This window comes from Aegilops tauschii, chromosome 6 (assembly GCF_002575655.3).
Source record: "Aegilops tauschii subsp. strangulata cultivar AL8/78 chromosome 6, Aet v6.0, whole genome shotgun sequence".
In the NCBI taxonomy this organism is placed as follows: Eukaryota; Viridiplantae; Streptophyta; class Magnoliopsida; order Poales; family Poaceae; genus Aegilops; species Aegilops tauschii.
In genome coordinates this window covers 26542906-26553032 of record NC_053040.3, presented here as the reverse complement: position 1 = coordinate 26553032, position 10127 = coordinate 26542906, and the positions used below count along the sequence as shown (strand labels likewise).

Genomic DNA, 10127 nt, shown 5'->3' with positions numbered 1-10127 from the left:
CCGAAAATAATAGTGCAAGTAAAAGTTGTTGCAAGTGTTTTCTTATGCTAAAAATACTACTTGCTGAAGCAACACACCGTGCATTACTTGGACCTCAATTATGACTAAGCTTTCGCATCCCGATGTCTCCTATTCTAAAGTTCTCTACATCCAGAAACAAGAACTCAGGTTCCATCGGGCGCTCCTCAGAGCTTAGAGCGTTCCGGCCGTCCGATCGGTTTCCTGGTGCGATTCTAGCCGTCGGATCTCGGGCTCGGCTCACGTGAGGCGTCGGATATTTACCAGATCGTCGTGAGCCGTTAGATAAAATGGTTACCCTCCGGGCTTGCCACCGCGTGTAATTTCTGTGCCCCACCGAGGGCATTTCAGTCATTTCGTGTCGGGGGGTATAAAAGAGGGGCGCTCATGTGTTGAACCCTAGCCGCCTCCTCCTATCCCCTTCCACGCGCCTCCTCTCCTCCCATCCACATCGCCGCCGCCGCCGCCTCCTCCATTTCTCCCACCCACGTCGTCGCCGCCGCCTCCTCCTCTCCTCCCACCCATATCGCCGTCGCCGCCGCCATCCAGCCACGGCTCCGGCGGCGGCCAGATCAGCCGCAACAGAGCCCCCCACCCCCCCCAGCAACGACGACGAGTAGCAGCGAGGGAGGACGAGGAGCATGACGACGGCAGCGGCAGCAGGAGCAGCAGGCCAAGGCGGCGCAGGAGCAGGCCTTGGGCGATGCCGATGAACTCCAATGGCTTGACGCCACCAAAGCTCTTCGGTGGATCGATCCGGCGCCAGGAATCGTCCCAGGCTTCGATGCATCTCCGCCGCCGTCCCCTCCCCTTCCACCCTAGACGCCACCCCCCATCGCGCGACGGTGATCCTGCCCTCCCGTCCCCCTTTCCTCTCCACTGTCCTAGGTAGAGGCAGCACGGGCGGCCGCCATGCCATGCGAGATTCCGTACATATTGGCGCTGGTTGAGGTGCTCGTTCGTTTAGTGCAATTGTTTTCCTTGTTTGCTTCCAGTTTGGTCAAGGGTTTCATGTGGGATTTCCTTGCAGGTTATCATTGTCATCGTCTGCATCCTTCACACTTCTGGTTGGTGAGATATTCTGTTCTTAATTTTTGTATTTTTCCTCTCTGCTAGAGTAAATAGATGTAGGTAGGTTGTTATGGATGGGTTCTGGAGGTGTTTGGATGTATTGGTTTCTTGGATCTGGGTAGAATCCTTTGGATGCATTAGGTCTGTTTGGATAGCCTGGGTTTTTGTTGCTGTGCGGGAGACAGTGCGGCATGGCTAGATTCCTAGGATGCTTTTTGTTGTATTTCTTATTTTGTCCGGTGGCTGTGGGTTTGGCATTGTGTCGTGTTATTGAAATTTGTCTTGATAAATTAATTGGCTGATTTGTTTGTTAGTCTGGGTTCATCCTTGATTTAGGCGTTTAGCTTAAGGATTAGATAAATCACATGAGCGGTCATAGATAATTATAGGGACTATGCATGGCATGGTAATCAGACTGTCATTCTTAGCTGTTTGGTTGGCGCTTGTGATGGAGGGAGGGGGACAGGTTGTTCATGGGCATGTGCTGTTGGATTGTGTCTCCCTAAATTAATTAGATAGCACCATTGTTGGTTTGCTTTGATTAATCCCTGCTTGATCATTTATCTTAGGGATCAGACATGTCAGATGGTTAGTTACAAAGAGAGTGGAGGTCTATGCCTATTGTGATTGCAGTCCTGTGAATCAAACCGCTATTCCTAAATGCTAGATTAAATTGGTTGTCTTATCTGTTAACAAATTCCAGTTTCTAATCAGGCAGTCAAGGAGTAGATAACTGCACAACTTTGGACATGCATTAGGTGAGTATGCATGTAAATCTGTCTCAATATTAACTGATATGGCAACTAATGTGACCGTTTTGTTTTGCATGCAGTGGCTATTAAAAAGATACATTACTGGAAAAATAATATGTGAGAACAAGGAGCCAAAAATATTGGAAATGACCATAAGATGGATAATGGATTCAATGATTTGGTTATTATGGAGGTTGATGGAACTTGGTCTACTGTCGGGATTCAGAGCCATAAAGCATTGGACTTGGACAAGGTAAGTGCGCTGCAGAGTCTCTATCTAGAATATCTATTTTGGGTACTAATAGTTGGCATATTATAGCAACAAACATGCTTAATTATTAGCCTTGATTTCTTGATTAACTACGGATTTTATGCTCTTCCATTTTGTACTCAGTCAGGTAATGTTTTTATGGTTCATGAAGGTGAGATATTTGAAGCTCTACGCTTGTGTGTACCAGAATGGAGAACGTCTCCTTTTTTCAATGGTGATGCGCCGAGAATGTGGCTAAGGGGATCCCGTGGTGCGGGGTGATGACCGTGCACAGGCTCCATGGGGGAACGAGGAATAAATCATCCCTCCAGTACATTTCTCTGCAACATTTTATTGCTACTGTAGCCTTCAATCAGTTTTAGCCTTTAATCAGTTTGCAACTGCCCCTTCCTTTTGGTACAATGCTCTCTAAAATTTTATTCCTGTTGTACCACATCTACTTTAATTGTAAGAGACGCATCTTACAGAGTTTTATTATATATGTTTTGTAAATAGATTGCTTTCTTAAACACTTGCTGCACAGACAAGGTTGATACCCAGGTCTAGCCATGAGTCACTCTGTTGCTAGGTGTGCACTTTTACGTATTTCTAAAATGAAAATAGTCGTTAAGCGAAATTGTTATGGTTCACTTGGTAGTCTTTAGTATTTGCCTGCACACAAGAAAACAGTGAGGTCTGCCTGATATAAAGACAAGGGGAGGCAAGGATACAATTATACTATGGAGATATAGTTACTGAGGAAATGCTGCATGTATCATATTCTGTTATTATATTTGTATTAGTATCTTCTGATCTGTCATGCCATTTCTCCCCAAATTCTAGGTGAACAGAGTCATAAAAATCAACTCAGCATCAGACTATTTGGTGAACAGAGTTGTAGAAACCAGAACAGAGTCCCATACTCTCAATGGTGGCAAGTTATTATATTGAATCTTGCTAGACAGTTGCTCACATCGGTACTATGTATGCATGATTTTTTAACTTGAAGATTAGAGGATTATAAGAACTGAGAACATTGCATGGAAATCAGCTTAGCACCATAATAATAAGGTAGTGTATCATGGAATCCGGGCAGGATCACCACTGACTGACATCTTATCTTTTTGTTTATTTGTGTTATATCAATGAATGGGAAGCATCATGATGCTATTCCCCGTCCCATGTTCTGAATATGCGCTAATCGAGCATCTATTTTTGTTTCATATATGCATATGCATTTATTGTATCATTCAGCTCCGTCACCACATTGGCGGCTCGAACTGACGCTCTCGGCCACGACGCGCCTGGATCAGTCAGGTCGATCGAGGGACAAGACTGGCAACCGGTCGTCCGTGCTGATCTTCGACCGAGATAGGTAAGATATCTCTCCCATCTGTTTCTCCTCTCTTGGTCTCTTTCAAGATCTGTTACGCTTATACATCTACTTCATGGAAGTTAGGCAAAGTACATGGGCATTGAGAACACCGACCGCTTCCATTTGGTCGACAGCGGAGGTTTTCTTCATCCTTGCGACATCCAAACTCCAGTCCCCGAGCAAACTCGCTTCACACTCCCCGCCCCACCCCCTCTTCTTGACTATTTATGGTTTTATGTTTTCATATCATGCTAATAAACCATGTACTGATACTTTCCTGCTGGTATGCCATTGGCGCAAGAGTGGTGATACGCCTGGGCATGATGTTGTTATTGATCGGATGTATGAACGTGCCTATAACTGCTATGCTTGCTACTATTTGTTTGTGAAAAGAGTGGTAATAACAAGATTATACTTGATGTACAGAGTTCAGGTTATCACACCATATGGGTTCAACATGATCTTTTATATGATGTTAACTTTGCTGTTCCCGGTCAACATACGTTTTGCCAAATCACTATTAATGCAACTTTGTTTTCTCCTAGAGCACTGGAAGCAACCACATCATGAGAGGGTCAACGGACGACAATCCGATGTGTCACCGGCAGTGAAGGTAAAATTACATTGTACTCTCCTGCAGCGTGATCATGTCACCTACCGGCCCACTAAGTGCACATTCTATGTCAGATGTAATTATTCTCTGTGCTAAAAGCATGGATCCTGCGCCGTAGATATAAACTTGCAGTTATTTAAACCATTCTGCATGCTCTTGTAACAATGATGAGAGCTGTAATGCCCATCTAACTGTCTTGCATTTACATGCATATACATGTGCATTAGTTTTTATCAAATATTGTAGTATGGTATTAATTTGGTTGGATTGGTCAAATGTTCTAGCAATTCTTGCTGCAATATTCATTCTATAGTATGTACTAGCTCTTAGAAACAATTTAGAAGAAAGCTTAACATTTATCTATATTGGAATATAGAATCAAGAGCTAGAAAGCAAAAAGTTGAAAATCATAAATCATTGGTAGATAGAATCACAGGTAATTAAAATAACCAAGTGTTGTTTCTTTTCTTATAGTACTGGAAGTTTTGTTAGGGCCATGCATCTTCATACACAGATGTGATATTTTCCAATTGAAAGGTAGCAATGTCTAAAGTTAAATGGTTTCCATACAGTTAACATTCGTGTTTGGCTAATGATTATTTTAAGTTAAATGACCTGGTAACTGATGCACATCTGTTTTCACCCTTTATCCTGGAAAATTGTTGCATGCTCGTGTTGTGTGCATACATGTAAGGTTCATGTACCTCGTCTGCTTTTAGGTTATTGTCAACAGAAGCAGCTCATGCAGTTATTATTAGCAGTCATCTAAATACTCTACAGTTCCAGTGGTAGATGAACTGGTCTATCAAATATGCATTGCTTTCTGTATTGCTTAGCCCCTCCTTGATTACATTGTTCTGTTATACTAGATGTTTATTCACCTGTTGTGATAGCATATCTGATTGTTTATATTGTTTGACATGTATTCCGTGCACAGATTCACTTGGTCGTTTGATGCATTCGTGCTCGTCGGCGGGACGGTGCAAGGCGCAACTCCGACGTGGTTCCTCGCTGGGTGGACGGTGTTCAAGCGCAACCCCGGCGCGCACTGAGTACTGCCTCGGCTACGTGAGCTCCATCTTCCTCCTGCTCCTCTGCTTCGGCTACTGTATGGGACATGGCCATGGCTATATTGATGTGGTGCTCGTCTGGATAATGCTCTATGCCCTACTCATGCATCGGTTCCTACTTGAGCTCTGTAGTTGTGGATCCATGCCATTTTAGGGTTTGCTGGCTGCTGTTCATGTTTAGTTCCTATCATAGGAGCTCATGTGATGCTCTGGTTTACATGTGGATGCCCTGGTCCTATAGCTATGCTCTTGGATTTGCTAGGTTGATCAGTGGCGTTCGTGCTAGGGCGATGATGATTAATCGTGGCTGAAATAAGTGTGCCTTTGAGCAATCGTGGCACCTGTGCGTATTAGGTTGGATCCTCCCTCTTGTCTCTAGAATCCTTTTTGATCCTGTGATACTTGTTGTTGTCCTTGGATGGCCATTCTTGTTGAGTGATAACCAGGGCAGCTCCACTGTATAAACAGATTGATCTGGTGATAAGAGATGACAGGGGTAGGTTATATGATCGAGGAAAGGCGAATCTGAGCCCACTATGCAATGAACACTGAACCCATTCTATTTGTATTTAAAGGTATTGCTTATACATCCAGAAACAAGAACAGAGGCAGCCACCGAGCGTTCTCAGACCTCAGGCACTCTCGGCCGTCCGATCTGTTTCTTGATGCGATTCCAGCCGTCGGATCTTGGTTTCGGCTCACGTGAGACGTCGGATATTTACCAGATCCTTGTGAGTCGTTAGATAAAATTCCAATTGCAACAAAATGTAAATACCATGCCCCAACCAGGGCATCTGGGTCATTTCGCGTACCGACTATAAAATAACTGCGGCTTCCTGCAATGAAAACCTAGCTGTCGCCTCCTCTCTCACTCGCTCCTGCAGCCATCTCCCTCCCTCCCTACCTCCCACGCAGGTGGCTCCCAGCAACCACGGCGACGGCGGCAGCGGCCATGGAGGAGGGCGGTAGATCAGCGGCGCCGGCGATGGCGTCCATGGCGGCTATGCAATGAACCCTAAACCATTTTTATTTGTATTTATAGGTGTTGCTTATTTATGCTCAGGTGGTGTTCGTGCTAGGGCAATGATGATTACCTTGGCTGGAATAAGTGTGCCTTTGAGCAATCGAGGCACCTGTGGGTATCAAGTTGGATCCTCCCTCTTGTCTCTAGAATCCTTTTTGATCCTGTGATACTTGTTGTTGTCCTTGGATGGTCATTCTTGTTGAGTGATAACCAGGGCAGCTCTACTGTATAAACAGATTGATCTGGTGATAAGAGATGATGGGGGTAGGTTATATGATCGAGGAAAGGCGAATCTGAGCCCACTATGCAATAAAACTGCAGCTACCTCCCATAATGTGTGTAGTATTGAAGGCAAAAAAGAACTTTTCATGTCTTGCTACTTTAAAATTCCAAAAAGGTTCATTCTTCCTTTGTTGGTTACTTAACCATGATTTTTGTTTTGCTTTGGTTCTGGTTGAGATACTAAAGGTTGTTTATATATGAAATGAACAGACACTTATAGTTTTGTATGCCTCAACTGTAGCTTAGGATCCAGTTTTGTAGTACTTTGCCTAATTAAAAATAACTCCAATCAATAATAGTTGTTCTTTCCTTCTGATTCGAACTGAGAGAGGGCCAATGATTCTTGATCTTAAGGTGACCCCATTTTTCTATGCCTCATGCTCATGCTGCTCTATGTTCCCTTTTGAAAATTCTTGCTTGCATTTTGGGTTGGTTTTCTACTCTATGTTCCCTTTTAGCATTATTTTCATTGTTGCTGCACTCCCTTTCTACTCTAGGATCAACTCTATCCAATTAAAGTTTAATCACCTCACATACACATACTTATTTATTGCTAATGTTATGTACTGTTACATCCTTTTACTTGCTTACTAATCATCAATAGGAGCAGCCTCCTTCCTTACTAAACTCTAGCCTTCATCCACCTCTAAAGATCCATGTTCAGGTTAACAATTTCCTATACTACCCGCCACATCTTACTTTCGGTATCATGTTGATCCTGACAGTTTTTTAAACAACACAACGACTACATGCCAAGAAGGCTTAATGAAACATATGGTGTTTGGCATAAAAAGTGTAATGGAGTTGATTAGAATTTTACATGACATGATCAATCGGCAAGCCTTTACTGAGGCACAGACTAAGATCTTGATTTGTCTTGAACAGTGTCCATGTCGAGTGTAAGCTACATACGTTGAGTTTATTTCATTGCAACCAGGGTCATCTAGGGTCTGGCATTATAGTACAGATGTTAATTGGTAGATGTTTTTTTAATATAGAGTTGTATTCAATTTGGCTAGGATGTAATCCCAGTGCTCCTTCAGTTATTCCCCAAGCAATCACATATTTGCAGTGTTCTTCTAGAAGAAATGTCTTCCTGCACAAACGCTACCAGCCGTTGATTTATATTGATTTCTGTCAAAGCGAGTGTAGTTATATAAACCTTAATGAGACATCTTTCAAGAGAGTTTAGCCGTTCCATATTTCTCTTTTTGGCATGAGATTAGCACCAGCAACTCATGTGGTGTCTTACATAAGAAGTGTTACATGTCTTGCCATGATTTTATATAAGCCTGTAATGCCGTTTTATTTTCTGTCTGCCATGATTTATCAGTTTGGTTGTTATCAATCTATTTTTCATCAAGCTCGTATCACCGTTTATTTGAATCCTTGCATTTGTGATTAGCACACGATATAAGCATTATTTATCAAGTGAATTTGAAGACTGCTGTACTTGCAGACTAATAATAGTATTGACATTTGCTTACTAACTAATGCAGGTAGACTGGGTAGGCTCCTTGTCAGCGTCGGCTTCCCCTGCCTGCCACTCCTCTCCTCTGATGGAGTTGACCTTTGCTGGAGCGGACAAGTTTGGATGCCCCTGCGCCTTTGGTGGTGGGCTAGGTAACCCCCCCCCCCCCCCCCCCCCCCCCCCTCCCCAAATGCTCTCTCTCTCTTTCTGTAATGTATCCATGGCCATCTGTACGCATTTCAAGCAGGGGCAAGCAGCTAGCAAAATACTGAATACAAAGCTCATTGTTGTGTTTTACCAAAGGAAAAACAATAACAACATTACAAACAGCAAGTCTGATTTTTTTTCATGATCGACTCCTTTTGTTACTTTAGCTGAAGACAAAGGCTATGTTTATGTGGCTTTGACCAAGCTGGATGATCCCAAATAATGTAAGGTCGACCACATGCATACAACGTTTTAATTGACGTGGAACTGTTGGCTTACATTGTTTTCCAAGTAGATTTTGTGTCAATTAGATAAAAAGTTCGAAAGATATATAGTAGTCTTAAGGTTGTTTGCTCCTAGAGATTACTGCAAAGTAGGTCTCTGGAAAGCATTATCATCTAATAGGTGAGATAATGATCTCCTCAAGCGTGCTGATGTTGAGCTAATTTAAAAGTGGAACTCAAAAATTCATCATCGGGTGTGTTGATCAGCTCAGCGATCATTCAGAGTTGAATTCATTTTCTATGGTTTTACAATGAAGGTTTAACTAAATCTAGCAAGGTGTTTCGAAACCTGAATATTTTGTTTCCTTCCTGTTGTTATATGTATCGTCATTGATACTCATTTTTACGTTGTTGGAGAAAGACTTGCTAAAGCCACCCGTAGGATTTCTGAAACCTCAAAGTATCTTTAGTTGACCTTCCTAAAATCCCTAAAATTACTTATGAAAGATAAAGATGGAAAGTGTATGGAGACTCAGAACATTTTTTTCCCCAAGGTTTATGCCCAACTATCCCCTTTTAAGTTTATCGACATGGCCCTATAATAATTAGTAGTAGCCTGCGTTGTATTGTCTTTAACAGTATATCCTTGGATACATAATATCTTTTTTTTCTTTTCTCTTCTAGCTACTGAATTTTATTGCTATTCTTCTGCACATATATGTGATGTGGTAGATTCTTTCTCTCATGTTTTAAGAAATTACTTTAGGATACTTCATGTTTTATTGTTATTCTCTATGATCGCTAGATTTCCATTGTGCATTGTTATCCTCTGTCATTAGACAGTGTCTTGTACCCCGTTTTCCTGATGTTTATTTGAATATGTTTTCTTTTATCCACAGATGAAGCCCACCCATTTGTCCGTACTTTGTCAGGGTCACAAAGTCTTTGTGCCAAGATTCTTTCCTTTGTAATTTTTTTTAGAAAAGGGGGACATCCCCGGCCTCTGCATCGGAAACATGCATACGGCCACCTTTATTAACAAGTAAAAAGGTTCAACAAAAGTCTTAAAGTCTTGAACAAAGCTGCTCACAGAGAGCTAAGGAACAAAAATAAATGCCACAGCCGGCTGGCAAAAGATAGATAGGGAAACTTATTGCCTATGTTATTACATGACCGCCATCCAAACCGGCTGAAAATATCCCGTGCTACCATCTTCCATCGGATAGATCCAGTAACCAAACGCTCCCTGCCTCCGTCGGAGTGAGTAATGACCACATATGGATCAAAGCAGTGGCTCGGAATATAACCTGCAAAAAATGAGTAGTTGTTGTTCTGTTAAATACCAAATCATTTCTGCAATTCCAGATAGCCCATAATAATGCACATACTCCTACACGAATGTGTCTCGCTGTTTGGGACTCAATCCATCCAACCACGTCCCAAATAACGTGTTAATATTATGTGGAGGAGTAATATTAAAGGCTATGTTCACTGATTGCCATAGAATCTTTGCCAGAGGACAATCGAGAAAGAGGTGCTTGATTGTTTCATCCCTGTCACAAAAGCTACAACGAGAGGATCCAGTCCAGTTGCGTTTAATCAAGTTATCCTTAGTTAAAATGACTTGTTTATGCACAAACCACATGAACACTTTAACTCTCAAGGGAACTTTGACATGCCAAACATGTTCCGACGTAGGAATAGAACTAGAATTAATGACATCCAAGTACATGGATTTAACCGTAAATTCTCCATTCCTAGTAAGCTTCC

The 10127-nt window shown here is 42.4% G+C and overlaps 1 long non-coding RNA gene across 11 annotated transcripts; it reads left to right on the top strand.

The window, feature by feature from the left end:
* Window positions 1–417: 417 nt before the first annotated feature.
* Window positions 418–9530, top strand: LOC141025507 (uncharacterized). 11 transcript variants are annotated; one of them, XR_012187037.1, is made up of 10 exons: window positions 418–969; window positions 1049–1089; window positions 1804–1847; window positions 1922–2094; window positions 2264–3466; window positions 3551–3605; window positions 4012–4079; window positions 5017–5147; window positions 7955–8078; window positions 9257–9530. It is a non-coding gene; the product is annotated as an uncharacterized lncRNA (long non-coding RNA). The 11 variants fall into 11 exon arrangements; XR_012187038.1 differs by having other exon boundaries at window positions 419–969; window positions 2264–2422; window positions 3346–3466; window positions 3551–4079; XR_012187034.1 differs by having other exon boundaries at window positions 419–969; window positions 2264–3162; window positions 3346–3466; window positions 3551–4079.
* Window positions 9531–10127: the final 597 nt, after the last annotated feature.